This window comes from Grampus griseus (assembly GCF_964374135.1).
Source record: "Grampus griseus genome assembly, chromosome: 9".
NCBI classification, from domain to species: domain Eukaryota; kingdom Metazoa; phylum Chordata; class Mammalia; order Artiodactyla; family Delphinidae; genus Grampus; species Grampus griseus.
The window spans coordinates 37,686,678-37,710,360 of NC_139003.1; the positions used below are offsets into that span (position 1 = coordinate 37,686,678).

At 36.9% G+C, this 23,683-nt stretch overlaps 1 protein-coding gene and 1 pseudogene across 3 annotated transcripts in view; one reads left to right on the top strand and one right to left on the bottom strand.

Moving 5' to 3' along the window:
* Positions 1-23,683, top strand: part of IMMP2L (inner mitochondrial membrane peptidase subunit 2) — a 900,746-nt gene that overhangs the window by 309,123 nt on the left and 567,940 nt on the right. The window lies entirely within an intron of this gene.
* Positions 7,254-7,625, bottom strand: LOC309827674 (mitochondrial import inner membrane translocase subunit TIM14-like; annotated as a pseudogene). Its single transcript has one exon. The product of its transcript is annotated as a mitochondrial import inner membrane translocase subunit TIM14-like (transcript).

The window sequence follows — 23,683 nt, forward strand, 5'->3', positions numbered from 1 at the left end:
CAATATCAAAAGATATCTCTGAATAATTATCTTCATATTGTGCCAATATTACTAATTTTAAATAGACTCTTCACAGGTTCTCAAAAATATAATTTTAATTTAAATGTTCAAAATGCCCAGGTTAGCGTTGGCTCAAGCCTAATGCAATGTTGGAGCCACGTATTATTCTTTAGAGGCTGGTATTCGTTTCCTCTCCTGCCCTCCATCACAAGTTATTCCCTGTCCTTTATCCCTTTTCCAATGGCAATGTCCACTAACCTTTATCTTCTCAAATCTTGTGACAGCTATTTAAAATACCCTTGTGACAATATTTAGGGTGCTTGCTCATCTGTCATAATACTTTCGTATCTCTGTAATGTTTGCCAAGTCTGAGTTGATACTGCTCAATTCAGAATTTTTTTCATTGGCATATTTCTAATGGCCCCATACCCATTCATAAATGCGGGTGTGTGCATGTGCATGCACACACACACGCACATTCTTTGACTTTCTCTTGTTGGTTGATGATGCTTACCTTTTACATGATATATGATCATCCCTACCACCAGATGAATAAACCATTGCTTCATTTGAACCCATTCCTGAGGGAGAGAATCCTTCATGTGAGTTTGAGATAGAGAGGAAGATCATTCTTCATACTCTTGAATGACCTACTTTAAGAAGCGATGAGGGCTTCCCTGGTGGCACAGTGGTTAAGAGTCCGCCTGCCAATGCAGGGGACATGGGTTCGAGCTCTGGTCCAGGAAGACCCCACATGCCACGGAGCAACTAAGCCTGTGCACCACAACTACTGAGTCTGTGCCCTAGAGCCCACGAGCCACAACTACTGAGCCTGCGTGCCACAACTACTGAAGCTTGCGTGCCTAGAGCCCATGCTCTGCAATGAGAGAAGCCATCGCAATGAGAAGCCCACACACCACAACAAAGAGTAGCCCCGCTCGCTGCAACTAGAGAAAGCCTGTGTGCAGCAACGAAGACTCAATGCAGCCAAAAATAAAATAAAATAATAATTTTTAAAGAACAGTGATTATTGGTAAGATTCTGAGATATGTTCTCTTCTTCTTTTGTTAAAGCAAATTCTGTTTCTCTTTTCTGTTCTAGTCATAGCTTTCACAGATATGAAGTGTTTTGTTAGAAGAGAGTATACTAGGTGGGCCTTCAGAGCAGATCTTGTATTAGGGAATAAGACACATGAAGAAAGCAGTGACAGAGTGGCATTACATTTTTAGATGTAAGATGGAAGTTCAATAGAAATAGTACTGTTCCCCCAAATGGACAGCTTTTATCTTTAGAAGCAGTTTGTAAATTTTTAGTAACAAGAAGCAGATGTACGGAGTTAAGTCTTTTACTTCTCTAAAGTTGAAAATTTTACTTCTGTAATGGATGTAAGCTCCCTGTCATATAGGATTATAGCCCAATACAGGAAGGACTTTAAGATCTGTTGTTGAAATGACTACTCTCCATGCAAGAATATCAACCTTAACAACTTGAGAATTTGCTAGTGCAGTGTTTGTTCCTGACAGTTTGCTTCAGTTATATTGCAGCTTTTAATTCTATAAGAGATTTAGATGGAGAATTACTAGTGATGATGAACACTTTCAGCATAAGTATTTCATAATTCAACATATTAATAAATATATATTTCATATTCAGCATAATAAATATTTCTGGAATGATTGAATGGCAAGTGAACAAGGCAACATCAAGCTTAAAAAATGGTCTTTCTTCTGAAGTGAACTGCTGTTTACTTGGCATAAAAAGAATAAGGCAGGTTTTTCAGTAACAGTATTTTTCACCTTTAGACACTTGAGTCAGAAGAAAAGTGCACAAAAAGATTTGTTCTAGGACCAAAAAAATATCATACAGTCCTCTTTTCTTCCCTAGTAAAATACAGCTTACTAAATATAACAAAATAAGAAATGGTTATGGAAGACAGGATGATAGGTTGTTTCTAAATAATTGAATCATTATGGAAGATAATAGTATGTCAGAACCCAAACTTAATTCATTGAGGAATATTTATACGTTTATTTCTCTGCTTTTTGGAAAAATTCTAGCATGTTCCTGTTCCTAGCCTCCCAAATTTGCTCTCCTTCAATCAGTAGTCATGGTCTAGCTGTGCTTTTGGCTTTGTTGAGTTGGAGGAGCATTTAGAGTGGTCATCTGACATGTCTGGAAATCTGGTGATGCACAAGGCCTTCAGAACTAAGAGAAATGGTTAAAAAAAAAAAAAATGCCCCAGCTAGCTCATTTGCATAACATGAATGGCTCACTATGTGAAATACAGCTGATGCCGGGCAGTTCAGGTGAATGAATTGTTCTCTGTGGCCTGTTAGATTTTTTTCTCCACTTCAGTAACTGCTTGGAAATGAAAATCATCTGGGCCCCTGGGTTGTGAAGTATTGTTGTCATGCAGTTCCCTTTTGTTTTCTTTTATGCTCGAGAGTTGGAGCTATTAAAGGCAGCTTCATTTATTGTTTAGTTGAATCAGAATGACTGCAATTCCACAAACAAATTGGACTTCAGTTAGGAGTGCTTTGTTATAAATAATCTTGGAAGAGATTGGATTCTTTCCTAGCTGATATACTTCAGCTGTATGTTAAAATCAAAATCTCAAAGGGATTGATTTATTGATGATCTGAGTGATAGCTGAGCTACACCTGTCCTCATCCTGCTCTCTTTTGCTGTCTCTAATTCCCTAGTGTATTCAGCAAAAGTTTATGGTAAGGGAAATAAATATTCTGTTTTCTGAATTATTCTTTTCATTTTAGCCTCCACTTAAAAAACAAACAAACAAAAAAACACCAAAGTAGTTCTACAGTGCACAGCCCTTTCAGTGAATACTTCTTCATGATCTGGAAAGAAAACCTGTTTCATAGATTGGTTAAGGGCATTTTTCATGGTTGGGTTAGGTGAATCATATTTTCCATATACAATGTTAGGACATTTTGAAATTTAACAATATGTTTTTTGCTACAGGCTTCAAATACCTAAGCAATACCTGTAAGCACCTCCTTTCATTGACTGTAAAAAAAAAAAATTTTTTTTTTTGTCCATTAAAGTGTATTTATTAAAGTGTCCATTAAAGTGCTTCAAGTTATTTGGTGCATAAATCATCTGGACACATGGAAAATCTGGTAGTTTCCTCCTTGGTGGAAAAGATATATGTGTGTATGTATGTATGTGTGTGCATATGGCATGTACTTCGTACTTACATATAAAGATAAAAGTCAAAACTGAGCATACATTTGCTTAGACCTTGGTCCTTAACTATAAATGCCATAATAAGTAGCACTTTGCTTCCTTGATTCATAAATGCTACTGTGGTCAGTTATACTGTCAGTAACAATCATTTCATGTAAGTAGACTAAGTTGGCATTAATTTTCTTATACATTGTTTTTTTCTTGCTAGACACTTTACGTGTGTTATTTAACTTGAAATAAATATTATCTCCTTTTTTACAGGTGAAAAAATTAACATTTAGAACTGTTAAGTGACTTACCCTTAAATCACACAGCTAGTAAGTTGTAGAGCGAATATTTACATCTCTGTCTATCTAGCTCCAAAGCTTATGTATTTCACCTTTCCTTTCTACTCACTGTCTCGTATAGAGATAAAGTTTTGACAAAGCAGATCATATTTTCAATTTGATACATGATAGAAAACAGTGGTGAATGTGTTTAAAGCGACCTTTTTTTTTCTGGAAAGATCTGTTTATAAATTAGAATTGTTATTTTCCTCAAATGAGGCACACCCATGGTGACTTGGAGTATATTAACATGTTTTAGATGAATACACTCTTATTCATAATATTCAAAAGCATATTAAATTAATAGTTTTAGAAAATAAGATGCAGGGCTTCCCTGGTGGCACAGTAGTTGAGAGTCCGCCTGCCAATGCAGGGGTCGCAGGTTTGTGCCCTGGTCCAGGGGGTTCCCACATGCCGCGGAGCGGCTGGGCCCGTGAGCCGTGGCCGCTGGACCTGCGCGTCCGGAGCCTGTGCTCCGCAACGGGAGAGGCCACAACAGTGAGAGGCCCGCGTACCGCAAAAAAAAAAAAAAAAGAAGAAGAAAATAAGATGCAAATGTGAATTAAATGTTTGTCTAATTCAAACATAAAAACATAAGGTATTGTTACCTTAAGGTGTTTCGAGCAAGAATGTGCACATAACACTGTAGGGTTGACCTGTGCTGATGTGCTGTTACTATTGTACCACATGTGTTTTAGGTGCTCTATGGTTTACCTTTTAAAAGCATTTAGTGTTCATAAGGTATAAGGTCTGATGTCTAATGTGCCGTTGATAAACAGTTCATTGTGGCAGAGACTTAGGAGTGGGGGTTGGAATGGGAATGATGATGTTTACTTTTTCTGACACGCCACTAGCATGCTTCAGAAAGAAATTTGGCAAAGCTAATTGGAGAGACTACCAATACTATAAATTAGGTCCATAGCTTAGACTTGTGAGTACTAGCCTTTATAACAGACTTGACAGCAACACAAATCTGTTAAAAGAAAATGGAACTGTCCTTGACATGAAAAATGGGATTGTCATAGATACAACACGTTGTGCAGTTTTTCCTTTTAATTACTGTATGAGAACAAAATCATGTTTTGCAGCTGGTCCTTCTTCATTTTCATTTGCCTTGACTAAATCTCACACCTAGGGGTTTGAAACATGACAGACAACAGGTGTGACTCTGTATCTAATAAACCACTGTAGTTTCTGTCCTTCCTTTAAAAATTGGCTATGTTGTAAACATCTGTAATACTAATCAAGACAGCCTTTTTCCCCTACTTCCCATACCATGGTTAGATTATATGTCTGAATCAAATCACAAACTTAAGTTATTAAATTACTCTTGCTAGAAGAATAGATTTTAAAGGAATGATGAGTTTCAGTCAGTTAAGTGCAGCTGGCAAGCAGCCATTCATTATGGCCTAGTGTGACGTTGATTTTTGACTAGAAGAAATGGAAACATAGCAGTAACTGTGTATCCTTAAGGAAACATTATATATTATTGATGTACTTTGTCTCCTTAAAAGCCACTACCAAAACTTTATTCAAATTGAATTTTGATTGTACTGATAAGGAAATCTATTCATAGTCGAAGTCAAAACGTTCATTATTGTGAAAATAAGATGCTAATCCCAAACTATCACCTTAGCAACTATTTCTACCACTGTTATTTAAGGACACAAGGTGTTTTATTATACACAAGACCTCTTTTTTTAAAGCAAAAATTACAAAATACACTTAATTACATTTAGTAGGAACACGTGGGCTGACTCATTGTGCGGATTAAATAGACTATCGAAACAAAATCAGTTGATTTGGCTCATTTTTTTTCTCCTACATTTTCTCCAGTGATTACTGCTCTCATCTACTTGCCAAATTGATGGGAGTTGGCAGTAAAAAATAAGCAGTTGAAAATGTGGGAGATTAAGTTTTCTGAATTTCATAGAGGGTCATCAGAGGGAAAAATTACAAAAAGAGTTGGTCTTAACGGGTTGATAGGTTGCATTATGAATTGTCTGTTTTCAGTTACAATCACCTAGACCTAATTTTAGAACCCTTGCCTTAAGAGAATGTTATTTTTGTTTTCCATATTTTGATAAATACGGTAGTTTTAACAAAGAAGGTGTTCATAATTCTTGCATGATTTGTCTTGTCATTAAGTGTCAGAACCTTAGATTCTAATTGTATTAAGTCTGTGAAAATTAACAGTGGAAAGTGGTACAGTGTTTAATTTGCATAAATTAGGCCTTGTTGAAATTAGTGTCTAGGATATTGAATATTGGCTTCAGGGTCTGATCATACTGAATGCTGTACATAATGAAGTCTATTTGTGTAAGGCAAATAAATGAAGGGGGTGGTTTCAGGGACAGTAGGTAGTATTTAGTCACAGCTGTAGCTTGAATAGCAAACTGGCTATGGGATAGTGTTGAATTTAATGGGGATTTGAGCCAGTCATTCTCGTTCCAATTGGCAGAGACCTGGAATGAGTCCAAATTTGCGTATGAGGAAGATGTTCTGAGGCAGAGGCCCTGGAAGGGTTGCTGCTGCTTTGGACATAATGACAACAAGCCTGATTCATCTTCTTCAGCTAGGTTGGGGGGTACATCTTGATCTTCTCTACTCCTCCTCCACTCTGATGATGAAAGCTACAATTATTGCAATTATGGCAAGTATTACACGCATTCCCACTTAATTTTCAGAATAATTCTGAAAGGTAGTGTTTTTTTTTTTTTTTTTTTTCGGTACGCGGACCTCTCACTGTTGTGGCCTCTCCTGTTGCGGAGCACAGGCTCCGGACGCACAGGCTCAGCGGCCATGGCTCACGGGCCTAGCCACTCCGCGGCATGCGGGACGTTCCTGGACCAGGGCATGAACCTGTGTCCCCTGCGTCGGCAGGCGGACGCTCAACCACTGCGCCACCAGGGAAGCCCAGTTGTTATTCTTATTTTTACAGATGTGAAAATTAAGATTCAGAGAATTTAAAGAACTTAATCAAGGTCATTCAGCTAATAAGTGGCAAAATTTAGACTCAAACTAGGTCTGTCCGATTGCAAAACCTTGACTTTTCCATCCACCACCACTATTACAAATTATCAAAAAAAATTAGAATAATTTTTCTCTGTAACATGTCTATATTGGGTCAGCTTTCAGTTCAGCTTACATCATAAAAGCTATTTTCCCACATGACTATTTTACCTTCTAACAGATCTTTTATCACTCATATTCTTCTTTTAGGTTATTTGGAGTGGGGGCTTAAAAGACAGGCAGCTGCTGGATTCTGTTCCTAGACTGACCCTGGAATCACCCCTGCCCTGTTTTATCTGTCTCTACCAGCTTGCAAGTGATGCTTTTCTGCATCTCCAATCTTCCAGGCTTTTATAATATTAAGTTATTGAGTGTGTGCCATATATAAGGCTCTCATATATAGTATTAAATCAGTAAATCATGGAAGAAGGAGAAAAAGGAAGAGGAAAGAAGAAAGAAATTTGTTAGTTTGGGAAATTGAACATTTCAGAGACAGATTGGGTTTACTTCAGAAGCCACCTTACCAGTCCATCTCTGGTGTGCTGTCTGTGTTACTTTCCCACTGAGCTGAGGTCTCCCAAGTGATGGCTCCTGAGTTCATATACAACTAAGTGATTTTTCTTTCTTTTTTTTTAGCTTTGAGGCATTTTATTATAAAAAGCTGGTACTCATATACATAAATAAGAACTTAAAATTCATCATACATTTACTTCATTTTTTAGCTTGACCTTCTAGTAAATCTTTAGCTTCATTGATTTTGGCTGCTATATAAGGAGATCCTCCCTTGTCTGGGTGATTTAAAAGCATGATTCATTGATGAGCGTCTCTTATTTTTCCCTTATTGGCAGTAGGGCTTACACCTAGTATTAATGCTGCTTCCCGTTTTGTCATTTTGGGTTCAAACCCACCTCTGTAATAGACACCACTGAAGGCAGATTTTGGTAGACTTTGAAAAACTTGTTTTACTTGAGGCTCCATATGCTTCACGGCTTGCAAAGCGTAACAGCCTGCAAATCCTGCAGCAGCAATGGTCAGTCCAGCTGCTACCACTGTACTGGTTCCCGCTACCATGGGAACTACCATGGTTCCCCCTGGGCTCCTCTGCTTCCACTGGGAGCACAGTTCATCCCACCCCACCAACTCTACACCTTTCGATTTTTCTTTTTTTTTTTTTTATGAAAAAAGCCCCCCAAATGAGTCAGTATGGTGAATTAATTAGGAAAAAAGTATGCATTTCTGTGAGATTTGTAAGCTATTTTTATTGGTGCTTGTGAATGCTTTAAATTGAAGATTCTTTGTTCCTGACATTCTAAACTGCTTCTAGGTCCACAGAAACAAACACACTGGCAAAAATTCTACATCCTAACTTCTATCTAAATTTCATAAGAAGGATAATTGAAGTGTCGTTATGTAAATTCACGTTTTTTTGGTCTACACTAAAAACTGAAGAAAATAGCTGTAGGAATATTAGGCATGCATTCATTCATTCCACATTTATTATTTCTTTTGTATCATGTGTGATATTGAATCTTTTTGTGTGTGAAAATGATTTTGTTTAGTCGGGGTTTTTATTTTTGAGGAGTTTTTTCCGTTTTCCATTTTGAATTGTCTTACGATTCAACTTGACTTTCTAGAAGGCACTCTGAAATTTGGCAGTATTCCTTATAGAAGAAATTACTATACTTGACAGTTGTATTATATGATATTCTGTGAGAAATTCTCAGAGGAGTATCTCAGTTATTTTCAAAGTGTCTCCACTTAAAAAACTTTTTTTTTTTTTTCTGTGGTATGTGGGCCTCTCACTGTTGTGGCCTCTTCCGTTGCGGAGCACAGGCTCTGGACGCGCAGGCTCAGCGGCCATGGCTCATGGGCCCAGCCGCTCCGCGGCATGTGGGATCTTCCCGGACCGGGGCACGAACCCACGTCCCTTGCGTCGGCAGGCGGACTCTCAACCACTGCGCCACCAGGGAAGCCCTTAAAAAACTTTTTAATGAGCATTATAGTAGTATTTATTCATGATTCTCTGACTTACTTTATTTTGCTCATTTACTCAGTCATCGTTGATTCATTCATTTTCAGTTAATAAATATTTACTAAGCCCCTAACATATGTGTTGCTCTTGGCAGATGAAATGGATATATTTCCCTTATGACACTTATCCTGTGTTGGGGAAGACAGATTAAACAAAGAAACACACTAAGTTGACAACTGGTGTGAGGAAAAGAACAGTGTGTTATGAGAGACAGCAACTCACCTGAGAATGAGCAAGCAGGGAAGGCTTCATTGGGGAAGTAAAATTGAGCAGAGATCTGATGGATGCTGAAGAGTTATTTAGCTCCATCAAGATTTGGGAGAAACGCTATGTACATGTAGTTAACCCTCTGTATCCACAGATTTTGTATCTGGGGATAAGGAAGGCCGACTGTACCGTGTCATTTTATATAACGGACCGGAGATTTGCGGATTTCAGTGTCCATGAGTGGTCCTGGAACCAATCCCCCCACAGATACTGAAGGAGGACTGTACCCTAAGGAGGGAACGAACTGGCCTTTTTGGAAGAACCAAAGAAAACCTGTGTGGTAGTTAGAGTAAAGGCTAAAGTTATGCAAGATGGGGTTTGCCATTTGACGATTTTCATTTCCAGGCATGAAGTGAAGTTTGCTAAGCTTTCATGCATTGTTTATAGTAGTAGGAAATATATGATGGTGTAAATATCAGAATAATTTACCTTAACCATTTGAAAAATGGAGACAGCTTCGTGTTATGTTAGATGTCAGTTTTTAAATACTTGGAAAGGTAGACAGACCAAGTAATTTGATTGCTATAGGACTTGTGAACAATTCTTGGTTTTAGTTTTATAAATATTTTTCCTTGGGTTTTGCATGTACACCCATACACCACTTATTTAGCTGTTTTTCTTTTAAGGAAATCTTGTATTGTTTATTAAAGTGTTTAAGAAAATCTCTATCAAAATTTTTATTTACCTACCATATTATCTTTAAAAAGGCAGGGTGGAGTTAATTTCCTCATTTGCTTTGTGTGTTATCTTCTTGCAAAATGAAAACCCAAAGTCTTTTTCCAGATTACTGTTTTAAACTAAAGTAAAACATAAGACATACTAACCTATGGGTTTTTGGATGTGTACGAATGTGATTCTTTCAGGGACAGTGTGATCCTTGAAATAGCAATGTAACCTAAATATTTTATTAAAGAGCTGCTGGAAGTGAGCATATGTTTTGTTTGTGACTAGTATAATTCGTTTTGTATGTCACCGTCCAAAACTATTAACTCCTTTATTATGATATTTATTATTATAGAAGATTCCAGTTGCATTCTTTGTTAAACTAACTCCTCTTAAGTTCTGCCTTGTGGTACCAAGTGTTGTCTTGTTTTTGTCCCTTAAGGTGACTTGAAATTCTTTGTTGCTTCGGTGCAAAATTTAAATATATTCTCTCTTTATTCCTTCCAAACTCCAATATATTACTAGTTGACTAATCTGATAAAGTGGTTAAGGAGAATATGTTTATTGGTTAACGCTATTGTCTTGTACCTTAATTAATTCTTTCAGTATTTTAAAACCAAAGGAATAACAAATGCAATAGAATATTACTGTGAGTTGAACGTAAGCAGTCTAAAATCTGTATATATTTCATAACTTTTTCTTAATTTACGTTTCTTAAGTACTGTTTTAGGCTAGATATATTATCTTAAAAAATGGCATTTTTGCCATTCTGCTATCCTATCTGATTGCTGTGCCGAATTCCTCGTCTGAGCTCCAGACATCTGCATCTAATTATCTGCCTGACATCTCCACCTGTATATCTCAAAGGCATCTCAAACTCAGCATCATTGCAGACTGGACCAGGTTCTCTGCCAGTGTTTTCTATCTTAGTAAAGAACAACCACAACACATCCAGTTGTGTAAGTGCCATGTCTCAAATTTATCCTTGAAACCTCTTGCTACCTCATTCCTTATATTGCTTCCACCACAAAGATCTATTGATCTTATGTTCATCCACTGCCGTCCATCTCCAGTGACATTATCTGAGTCCAGGACGACTACAAGCATTGATTAACCTGTGTCTCTTCATCTACTCAGCTTCATATAACCTTTTGTCCCACTTGATCCAAAGTGATCTTTTGAAAATTCAAGTTTCCTATCATGTGAATAGCCTTCATTATCTTCACTTATTTTAAGATGAAGACCATAGTTATTAAGGTAGCCTAAATGTCCCCATAAAGTCCGTTATCTGCCTGCCTCTCTAGCCTCACCCTCCCCATTTTCATGTAACATTTGAAATAAAATAATGTATGCAAAAAAACCTATAAGTTGTAAAACAAACAAACAAAAACACCAAAAAACCAAACCAAACAAAAAACTGAACAACCACGAATCTGCCCCCCAACTTAAAACTCACTGCATCTCCCTGTGGGTGCCTCTTCATTATCTTTATTATCATTATGTCTTCCTGCTGAGATGTAAACACTATCCTGATATTTGTATTTTTATAAACCTTTGCTTTACAAAAACAAATAGCATGATCTGAGAGAGAGTGAGAGAGAGATTGATTTTCCTTACTTAGAGATTTCCCTTACCAGCAGTGCATTAAAACTGTTTTGTTACTGAATCTACTTGTATGACCATTGAAGGTCTCCTCAAGAGTTAGTCCCTATGTCACCTGAGGTGAAAGTCTTTTTCAGATTCCTTTGCTTACTTAGCTGTCTATATTCCAGCTTCGTTGACTGTTAATTTTTGTTCCTTGGTGATCGCTCGTTTTTCCCTTCCTCCAATCCCTGCCCATCATAGGGATTCTGTTGCTTTTGTCGGATCTCGCCTGCTTCCTGTTAACATCTGCCCATTCTTTTTTTGTTGTTGTTTTTTTTGTTTGTTTGTTTCTTGCGGTACACGGGCCTCTCACTGTTGTGGCCTCTCTCATTGCGGAGCACAGGCTCCGGACGCGCAGGCACAGCGGCCATGGCTCACGGGCCCAGCCGCTCTGCGGCATGTGGGATCTTCCCGGACTGGGGCACGAACCCGCGTCCCGTGCATCGGCAGGCGGACTCTCAACCACTGCGCCACCAGGGAAGCCCAACATCTGCCCATTCTTTACTCCCAACTCAGGCATTTCTTTTCCAAATAAAACTTTCTTTGTCCCCCTTCCTCAGTAACCCCAAGCCCAAGTCAGTTTCCTTTGTTCCAGATACTCCTAGGTCTGCATTTCCTTTCTTTAGATTGTACCTTATTTTGTAATTGCATAGTTGGTAATGTGTTTGATTACGGCCTCTCTCTCTCTCTCTCTCTCCCTCCCCCGCACCCACTCACTAAACTGAGGAAGGGGTATCATAGCATTATAATATCTTTAGGGCTTGACACAGAGCTTGGCATCTGAGTGGTGCACAGCAATTACTTAGTGAAAAAAGAAAAGAATGAAGAAATGAATGAGTAAACGTAACTCTACCTCAGCCTGAAGTTTCCTGTAAAACAGAGCTAGCATTTTCCCACATTCATTTTCTTTCAAGATAAGCTATGAAGTTTAAGGTTTCTTGAAATTATACAACACTTTTATAATATATTAATAGTGTCATCAAAACTATTTTAAAAATAAGGGTAAAATAAGTATTTGATCTCGTTGATCTTTCTTCTGCATTTCTTTGCTTTTCAATCTCTTTATTCCTCAGATCCCTATGTGATCTAGAGTATGGAGGACCTTGCTAATATTTGAGTTGATATCAGACCTCAGCAGGTACTTGTGAAGTGAAGAAGTGAATTATTTACAAGAAACTATCCTTCACGTGTATTAAATTGGTTGTAGAATGATCCAGTGTTGAAGAATACTGAGCACCAGGTACCCCACTTTCATCATTAAAACAATGCCCTCAGCACACCTTTCTCTTTCCTATGCCATCATAACAAATAAAGACCTTGTTACTTCATCAACTCATTATCGTTTGGTTTCTATTTGGTGAAATCTAAAGAGATCTTCTGTGGTTATGGTTAGAAATTTATTAAGACATGCAAATCCCCGTTTCTTAAAACTCAAAATAAACCATACGCTAGCCATCCTACACTATCCAGGGTCCTTTCTGGAATTACATCTAAGAGCTGAGAAAACGCAACACAGAGATTTTTACCAAAGCTTACATAATCTTCAGTTCTTTATGTTTGGGCTTTTTCTGAGCATTTCTCCAATGTAACATTTCCTGTATATTTAGACATAGTAAATGAAAAAATGCTTCTGATTGAACCTTATCAAACATTTGCCTTTGAAATGCAAAAGCCTAGTGCACCCTAATGGCATGGAGTATTCTAATATATGCAATAATTCCTTTTCTCTTTTAGTCAAACACCCTGGAAATTCCTCATTAAATCCTATTTTATCCCTCATTGAGGTCATTCCCCGTGATAAATTAAGCACTTAAATGACACATGTTATCCTAGAAAGATGGAAGATGGCTGGGAGGGGCCTGGGGTGAGGTGATACGGGAGCATTTGGAACACGTGTAGCACATTCAGCAGGACCTTTCCTATCAGAAACCAGGGAGGATTTCAACTCTAAGAAAAAGTGGTTTCCTTGATTGCCTGACTGTAATGTTCATAGCCAGAGCTGATAAAATCATAGCTGGTACATATGTATCACTATCCTAACCCATAGTTTAGATGCTTTTAATAATTGCAATATTTGAAGTACAAACTACTAGGTATAAAATGAATAATATTGTAACTCAACTATATTCTTCAATATAAAAAGGGAAAGGATTCTTAAAAAATAATGTTCAGTATTTTCTTTGAAACAGAAATTAAGCATTGCTTAAATCAATAGTTTTTTTTAAGAATGAGACATGTAATTATTAAGAATTGATTTTGTTTCCATTGGAATATATCTGTCATCAATTTGGAGAGAAATTATTTTATTATTTATTTATTTATTTATTTGCGGTACGCGGGCCTCTCACTGCTGTGGCCTCTCCTGTTGCGGAGCACAGGCTCCAGACGCGCAGGCTCAGCGGCCATGGCTCACGGGCCCAGCTGCTGCGCGGCATGTGGGATCTTCCCATACCGGGGCACAAACCCGTGTTCCCTGCATCAGCAGGTGGACTCTCAACCACTGCGCCACCAGAGAAGCCCGAGAGAAATTATTTTATAATAAAGGTGACTGAGTAGAAGAACTGAAGGTTTGTGTACTGTTGGTGTGTTGGCAAGTTGTTAGTATTTCAGATATATGACAAATAAGGGCTTAGTGTGACATTAATAGTAGGTAATTAAAAGAAAAACTGGCATTGCTAGTGCTTGTTGACTTACCTGTTTTGTACTTTAATGCTTACTGTTATGTCTTGGTCATTTTTGAAAGGTATAAATTATTTTACCTTTTGTTTTTACATATATCCATATTTTTTACAATGTAATAAATTGCCTCTTTCCTAAAATGGAGGAAGCCCTTTGTTAAATTTCTTTTTAAAAATTGATAGCTAACTGTAAGAGCAGAGGCTATATTTAATCATAGTCTTTCTTTTGTAAATAACTATAGAATGTTTATGCATTTTGGACAAAGCTTCAGGGGCAGAAAAGCTGCCCTTGCTCAAGTTAAGAAGTCTCATACAAAATTCACTGGACTCGCTCAATATATGGTCAGTTTCTGGGAATGGATACAGCTGTGAACTTCAACTTGTTCCCCAGTCCTCTGTACATCCAACACATACTTGAGAGCTGACCTGTGGATGTGCTGGTCTTGGTCATTTAGTCCCCAGGATCATTAGGAAGCTACTTTGGTTCTTGTGCTTGAAGCTCCATGCTGCCTGGCTTTTGGAAGATATTTCCAGATAGAGACCTTTTTGCTTTTTGCCTCCCCCCGCCCCCCTGCCCCCATAAAAGGAAAGTTCTTCTTGTGGAGTCTGATTTTTTTTTTTAAATGATAACCTAATGTTCTCCTGATACAAATTGATTGAAACAGACTTAGTTGTATTAAGTACTCTGATGCCACACACGTTGTATCCTGGCACACGTCCCAAATGCTCCTGTTCCCACCTTGACAGCTGTTTAGGTCTGTGGCTTTTATTTATATGCTGGCATCATGTGGCTAGTACTTACTCTTAAATTCAGTAGAAGAGAATTATTTTGTTTTCAATAAAGTTTTTTTTATAAAGTGCAAAGATGAAACTATTTCAACAGCAGATAATCTCTTAATGAAAGGATTCCTGGTTAACCCAAAGAAGCCAATCCTCACATTATTTCTGATAGATTTCTGTGGCCTAGGGTTATATTTCAATAGAAGTGGTTTAGGAATCTCTACATGCTGTTGAAACCAAAATTTGTCACGTTAGCCTCTCTAATAAATACAACTAATAAGAAAACAGATTAATAGTAGAAAGAAATTTTCAAAGTATTGATTCACTTGAAATGTTGTAAATACTAATCTGGATTAACTTTAAAATGGACTATGATGTGATATGTTTTTTTCTTGTACGTGCTAGAATTCTGCTTATAAGAATGCTTTATTGTTAACATATTTAAATGTAAAGAGATATGTATTGACAAACATACACACTCATCATCAGATGTCTGTTACATGCTTGCAGTATTAAAAGTGATTCATTCCTGACTTATGCAGAATTATGAGAGCAGCCTTATTGAAGGTTTCTATTCAGTTTTTGTCTTTTTAGGCAGTGACTTTATAGACACATATATGCTTTGGGATTCCTTTTTACCATTGTCCTTAGAGACTGGCAAAGGAAGTTGTAGGTAGATATGGTTTTGTTCAGAACAGGTTTCTAATATGCATTTTTTCCTCTTGGGTGCTAAAAAAACCAAAAACAAAAAACAAAAAAAAAAAACCTGGCTCTTACAGTAAGCCTAAAAGAAAACAGGTAGAAAGTGTATGATATATCCCACTTCCTTCTTTGCTTATTGATTTTTGGGAACATATGTTGACCAGAGGCAGAAAGTTTGTGGTCTCTTAACATAATGATTTGGGGAGCAACTGAAATGTAGAAAAAAGGGAAGAAGACAAAGAAGCAATGTTAATGGAATAATGCAGAATAGTGTGAGAAAATGCACACTGGTCTAAATGGAGTACTGCTGAGAAGGAAATAGTGGTGTGGCTCTTTGTACCTTGAAACTGGCAGTAGTGTCTGGTGAGTGCTGCTTTCTGTGCTACCAATGCCAGAGAAAAGATGTCTGGAACCTTTGAATGCTGCTTGCTCACCTCATCTCTCCTTCCCCTCCCTTTTTTCCATGTCAACATTTTCTGTGTGCTCATTTGCCCTCTCATCTATTACATTCCTTTTTTATCCTGACCCCTCCCGTTTCATCAGGGATATCAATTCACCAGTCAACTAACCCTTGGAAGTTGGCGTTTTCCAGTCATTTCCTCTCCACTGATTATTATCTTCACACATATCTTGACCCATATCTTGCTCATGTGGTTCTATGTAGTCCTGTTCCTTCTGTCCCATCACAGTATTGCTCTATTATTTCCTTTTCCTTGTAGCCTATTTTCTAAAAGGATGTTACAATGCTGTGGACTCAAATATCACATGTGATCATGCCCTTTCTGGAAAATGAACCAAAGATCATAACCAAAATTTGCCTGCTTTTTTTTGTTGGCAGAGTTAAAATTTCTTCCTTCACATTTCATTTACTTTATATTTAGCTAGAATTATGTTGATATAAAATGAAATTGTACCCTAACCTTCCTGTTACTGTGATAATCAAGTTGATCATCATATACCAGGAATTCAAAGAGCAGCATTGATCAAATAACTGAATGGCTCTTAACTAGCTGTTTGATGTTGGATTCCCTAGAAGCTGATGCTAAGATGAGGATTTATTTGCAAATAATAAAGTGAGAAACAAGTTAGGGAGTAATAAATGGGAAAGGCAGGACTGGGAAGGGAAAGAAGGGGTGTAATTTCAGGCAAAGTCTGTCCAAGTGCAGCTGAAGTTTAAAATTTCATGCAAGTTCTGTAGTATGAATTATGCCACTGTTCCAACCCAAGTTAAATGAACTGGACATTTATACTTCTATACCTGTCAACCACTGACTAAGGACCACAGGACTACAGGGTAAGGGAAGGTGGATGCTTGCCACAGTTGGACAAAAGGGCTCTAGTTAGCCTTAGGACAGAACAACATTTATGAGTGCTATTTTTTGAAGCAAAATTACACTGAAGTGTAAGAGGCACAATATGTATTATAATGTGCACAGGTCTTGTTGAAGAATTGTGATAGAATTAGATAATTTCTTTTCCTTTCTACTCCATAACTCTGCTCCTTTCTACACCATTTTCTTTTCTTGTCTTTTCTTTGGTTGCAACCCATTTCATTGATTGATTAGAGAAGGGAGGAGTATTTTCATAGCGCTACTGGATAACTGTGGACATTCTTCTTTAGTAATATACCGAAATTCAACAAGTGGTAATTGCTTAAAGATTAGTTAGTTATAAACATATTAATGAATTTTTTGTATTTTGTTATTTTAAAATCCATTGATCTACCATGCACTTTGAACAAATACTTTACCCAGGCATAATACTGTAACGTCAACTGTTGGTCATTTCGAAAATGTTAATTAACTGAGTTTCGTAGATTTTCCAAATGTTGATGCATTTCATTATACAGCATAAACAAATCCCATTTGTTAATATTACCACAGATCTAATCAGAAAAAATTGCACTGGGAAGCTTTTATGCTCCCAGAGGCCATTAGAAGTTTTTCAAATTTCTAGAAGATTTACCTCCCTCATTTTTGCAAAATACCTGCCCAATACCCAAGTCTGAAAAGTTGTAGGTTGTCTGTCAGTTGTTCCTTCAAGTAAAAATGGTGTTGCATGAAAAAAGTGGCTAGTTCAGCTGGCAACTAAAAAAAAACCACACAGGTGTGCTGCTCCTTGAAACACCTCTTACAGTTTAGTATGTAGCAATTGCTTTGTTTTTATTTACCATTTTATCACACAATAAAAAAAATTGAATCAAGGGTTGAGATATAACAGAATTAAGATTTTTTTTACTGCTTCATCAAGGGCATTCTTAAATGAGACAAGCTTTGTTTGTTTCTTTTAAGGCATGCAAGTATGTGGCAGTGAAGAGTATAATGACAACTAATACAGTTTGCTGCCATGGCAGTGACTTGTGCTAAGGCACCAGCAATTCTCCCATCAGTGCTTTTGCACCACACGGCAAAAAGGCAAATAACATCTTAATATTATTATGAAAATAATTTTGCCATCATGAATTCCTGGAAGGTTCTCAGGGATTCTAGGAGTCCATTGAGCAAACTTAATGAACCACTGCTTTAAGGAAAGCAACAACTCTTGGCATTCTTCACCTTGCCACCCCCTTTCAGCTAGTGTCCATTTTAATCTTTACACACAAATTGCAATCACCAATTAGTCCTTAAGTAATTTTGGAAGAGAGTACTTCACATACCTTCCTTCAACTTCCTTGTGTACTCCAACTTTGAACAAAGTTCCATACTAAAATATCATTAGCAGTTGTTTATTTTCTCTTGGAGATTTTCTTGTAGCAGTCTACTCACTCACATACAAACCATAGCTTGCTGAAACTACCAAATTAATTTTCCTTATCTGTTTCTGAGAATTTTATTGTATTCATTTTGCAAGGATATTTTTTGGTTCTGAAAGGATCAGAATAATGACAATCACACTTTGTGGTTTTTGAATGCTTTATCTTTCACAAAGCACTTCTGCATGTGTCATCTCTTTCAGGCCTAACACCAATCCTGGGAGGTTGGCAGGACATTGTCATTATCTCCGCATGAGTAATCCCAGGTTGAGAGAGGGGATGTGGGTTGCTTAAGGCCACAAGGAATGAGTGGCAGAACAAAACTGAGATGCTCTGTTTTCGATCTCCAGTTTCCTCCACTGTAGAGCACTGTTTCTTTTCTTGTAACAATTTAAAAGGCATTTCATACTTTTCTCCCTGGTCTATGCAGCACATTTCTGTTATCATTTATGTCATACGATGCCTGCACAGGCTGACTTTGATAAAAATACTGTGCAGCTGAAGAAATGGTGACTGCCATAGGCACTGTGGTCTCAATGGAGGCCTGATGCTGCTCAGAATTCTGCTGTAACCATGAAGGTCAATGCCTCTTTAACCTTAATAAATATCAGCCAACCCAGGTATGAAATTTTCACCTGCAAGGGAAACCTCAGAACACAATCAGTCAATGTGAGGCAAAACAGTACAGAGAATGGAGATTTGCTGGGTAATTAAGTATATTACAAAATAAACTTGACTGACTCATCTATAATCATATGCTGGGATTCATAATACAAAAGGCTGAAGTACATGGTGTGAGTTAATGAAAATGGGTTTTGACGAGTTTACAATAGCAAAGAGTGTTTGCATATTGTAAAAATTAATTAAACATTGGTTTATTATATTTCATTGTGGTCCTCCTTTTTGGCCAAGAGGGTTGAACTGGGCTTCTCAGCATTCATTTTGTTTAATTAGAACTTTTAAAGTCTTAAAAAAGAATTTGTTAGGTAATATTTTGAAACACTGCAAATGATGGAGAATAATAATACATATCCATATAGCCACCATCCAGTTTTCTCATGTTTTAGCATTTTGCTGTTTGCTTCTTTTCTTACAGAAATAGTGTTATGAGACAACTGAAGCTCTGTCTGTACCCCTCCTAGGTTACACTGGTCACTCCCCAGAGTTAATTATTATTTTGAATTTGCTATTCAGTTTTCATAATGCTTTTTATATTTTGACACATGTATTTGCATTGATAAATATCTAAGCTTTTTCGTGTTTTAGTACTTTAAAAATGTGGTATCATTATGTACATTTGGCAATAGTTTTTCCCCTCAACATTGCTTTTGGGATTATTCATTTTAACATGTGTAGCTCTGATTGAGGTATTCAATGCATAGTGTTCATTAATGACTATGCTGTAATTCACGTATACATTCTATGATTGATGGCAATTTAGGTTGCTTCCAATTCTTCCTATATGAAACAGAGTTACAAGAAACATTCTTATATATACTTCCTTGTGTATATGGTCAAGAGTTTCTTTAAGGTATATACCTACAAGTAGAACTGCCCAGTCTGGACAGTATGCTTCTTCAGCTTTACTGAGTACTACTGCCAAATTGTTTTCTTTCTTTTTCTTTTTAATTTGAAAAAAATCAGATTTTATTTTGAAACAATTTTTTTTTAATTATTTCATTTTTGGCTGTGTTGGGTCTTCATTGCTGCGTGTGGGCTTTCTCTAGTTGCGTCGAGTGGGGGCTACTGTTTGTTGTGGTGCGCAGGTTTCTCATCGTGGTGGCTTCTCTTGTTGCAGAGCACGGGCTCTAGATGCGCAGGCTTCAGTAGTTGTGGCTCGCGGGCTCTAGAGTGCAGGCTCAGTAGTTGTGGCGCATGGGCTTAGTTGCTCCACGGCATGTAGGATCTTCCTGGACCAGGGCTTGAACCCATGTCCCCTGCATTGGCAGGCGGATTCTTAACCACTGTGCCACCAGGGAAGTCTGAAACAATTTTTACTTATAGAAAAGTTGTAACTGTAGTACAAAAACATACTCACAAACCATTTACACAGATTAAAAAATGTTAACATTTTGTCCAGATCTTAACATTTTGTCTTTATATTGTGTGTGTGTGTATAAAGTATTTTTTTCCCCACCAGAACCATTTGAGAGTGGGTTGCTTTGACAATGTCTCTTCACCCTTTAATCTTTCAGTGTGTCTTTCTTAGAACTGGGAACCTTCTCTTACATAACCACAGTACAGTTATCAAGTCTGGTTTAACACTGAAAATACTTGTATCTAATCTGCAGTCCGTACTGCAACGTTGTCAGTTGTCCCAATAATGTCCTTATAGCAGTCCTCCCCCGCACCCCTCAGTCAGGGATGACATTGCGTTTACCTTTCACATCTCTTTATGCTTTTTTAATCTGGACGATTCTTTAGCTTTTCTTGATCTTTTGTGACATTGATGTTTCTAAAGAATAGAGGAAGTTAAAAGTTTCTCAATTTGTGTTTATCTAGTGTTTTCTCATGATTAGATTCAGATTATGCAGTTTTGGCTGGAATAAAACTAATGTTTTAGTGATGATGTATCCTTCTCAAGGATTAATCATTAGTATTAATAGAATTAACTATTTTGGGATGCTTTTGATATATTTTAATTGACTAACTAAAACTCTTAGCTCTTTTTTTGATATATATATATATATAAATGGAATTCAGATTCATATATATATTATATATTTTATATATTTTATATATATATATATATATATCCATGTGTATATAAATGGAAATCTGTTATTCAGGCTGGTAGTGCTAAATTAGCTTTTTTTCCCTGACCCAAGTAGCAAATACCTTGGAGAATTTCAGTGTTTAGTAAGCTTTGTTACTTTCCCCCCTATGAATAGCACTTTATGACATAGGCTAAACTAGACAAATATGCAGTGTTATGTGGATCATTATGCAATAAAGCTGCTAAAGTCACATGGGTGGTAAAGTTTGATAGTCTCAAGCCTGTGAAGCACATATCATGTAGACATTTTAAACATAAAGCTTTAATAGGAATAGGAAAGCCACTTAAACCATTGTTTAGTTGCATACAAGTTGTTCTTCTGGACTTCTTTCATTTTTAATAAAAATTAAAAGTATTATTGTTGACATTATTTTGATTATTTGTTTCAAGAGTCATTCAGTTTCTCTACCATATTTACTTTTTTCCTTTGGAAATTAATAAGTAATTTATAGGGAAATACTTTGAGATGTTTTAAATATCCTGTTTGTAATTAAAGCTTTTCCCCTTAGATTTAGCATTTATTGATCATGCTTGCCTGAATCATGTTTTACTACTATAGTTGGAAAATTGTGACTTTCTAACTGAATTATTCCTTTGTTCTTTCTATACATAGTAACGTAGTTCTTTAGTTGAACTTGAATAGATACTTGTGAGCATGAATTCTTAGTCTAAATATTAGATTCAGGATTTATTTTGTGAAATTTCTTTTCCTATTAGCCATTTGTTGACTTCTGAGAATAGAAGTTAAAATGGTATTCCCATTGCCCGAATCAATCTAGAACTACTCTGAGATCACTTATTGATTAATTTATACCTCACTTCTATTAAGGATTAAAGAAAACTTTTCAAATTAAACACAATAAAACAGGACAAAAAAGGTAAAAATCATGATTAACTTAGTGGTACCGTTTAATCATTATAGTTGAACATTGAGTTCAGATCATAGAAAATAGGCAGCTAAGCCAAAGAGACAACCATATAAAATTAGATGTGATTTCACTGTTTCATAAGACAAAGCATCTTATGAGAGCTTAATAAAATATATAAGCAAGAATAGAAGCTCACTTAATTTGAATAACATATAACTTAATTTCATGTCACCAGGAGGGCTAATTTTTGTGTTGTGCTAGCTCTATTTATTGAAAATTTATGCACTGGTAAAAACAATAGCTCCAACCAGTGCAGACTTACTTAGAACTTTTGTTTCACACTTAGGGTCCTGGGTCTCAATTCCAGAGATTCTGGTTCATTAGGTCTTGAGAAGGGCCTGGGAACATCACAGGTGATCCTAAGATCACACTATGAGAAACAGTACCTCAAAGAAAAACGCAAAAGTTGTGATTTTATTGTGATCAAGTCAGTATTGCAGACTATATAAAGAGGCTTGTAAAATTCTTACAGTAGTCTCATATTTATAGTATAATAACTTTTAGAAATTCCTATTAATGAATACTTTGGGGTAGTAAATAAACAGCTAAATAGCTAAACTGAACCATTAGAGCATACACCAGTAGTCGATTTAGTAAGTCAGTAGTATAGTCTTTTACCACTCCAACCTAATACCCATACTTCCTTAGTATTTTCATAACCTCCTTATTTTTTCATTTGTTTATTAACTTCGTTAGTTTTAGTGGCTCAACATACATGACTTTTTAACTTGTGTACATTTTCCAAGTTGTAGAAGTGTTTGTTATTTCACCTTTTTTTGTTTTTGCGGTACGCGGGCCTCTCACCGTTGCGGCCTCTCCCGTTGCGGAGCACAGGCTCCGGACACACAGGCTCAGCGGCCATGGCTCACGGGCCCAGCCGCTCCGCAGCATGTGGGATCTTCCCGGACCGGGGCACAAACCCATGTCGCCTGCATCGGCAGGTGGACTCTCAACCACTGTGCCACCAGGGAAGCCCTGTTATTTCACCTTTTAAGCAGAACCTTAGGTGTTTGTTTGTTTGTTTTTTAATATTCATTATTTTGTATTAGAAGAGACAGGCCACCAATTTCCAAGATTTATTACTCTTTTGCGATAACTGGCTTTAGCCAGGGGCCAAGATTTCAGAACTGTTCATAGGAAAGTAATTTCCACTGGTGTCATTGCTAACTAAGTGAGTGACTTTGACATACATAGCTCTGGCCTACAACTGGTCAGCCTGAAATAATCAGAAACAACAACTATTTTAGTAACACTGAATACCAACCTTACAGTTTATAAAGTAGGTTTATTGGATATCTTCCATCAGCAGAGACTTTCACAATGGCTTTTGGGTTAATGAAAATATTTTAGGTATAACTGAATGTATAAGCCTTGGACTGTTCTGTGATTTCTCTTAAGATTGTATGGGAGACATTTTATTTGTTGCCTGGGATTTATTGCTGCAGTTCTCTTGAACACTGTAATGGAAATAACTGATAAAACTTCTGAAAATATGCTGAAAGTTTACCCCTTTGTTTTATTAAATGTAGCAAATGTAGCATATAATAATAGCACTGGTACATGCATTCTTCATTTGCAGCTCTTTCAGGAGGAAGACATATATTTTCATAAGAAATGTGACATTTATAAGGATTGTACAGCTTAAGAGGTGTGCACAGAAATTGTTAAGACTTGTAAAACATTGGTTTACCATGCCTGGTTGATGACCTGTTCAAGACAACTTTAGAACAGGAGCAGTGACTTAGTTCCCAGCCTGGAACATTTGTTTATATTTTGGTGTTTATAAGATCATAGATGCTAGGCTAAACTATTTTCACATAGGGAAAGGATGACTAAGAGAAAATTCTTATTATTGTGCTTATGATTCAAATTTTCTGTCCACCATAGTCCTTTGAACTTTACTGCTTATAAAAGTACA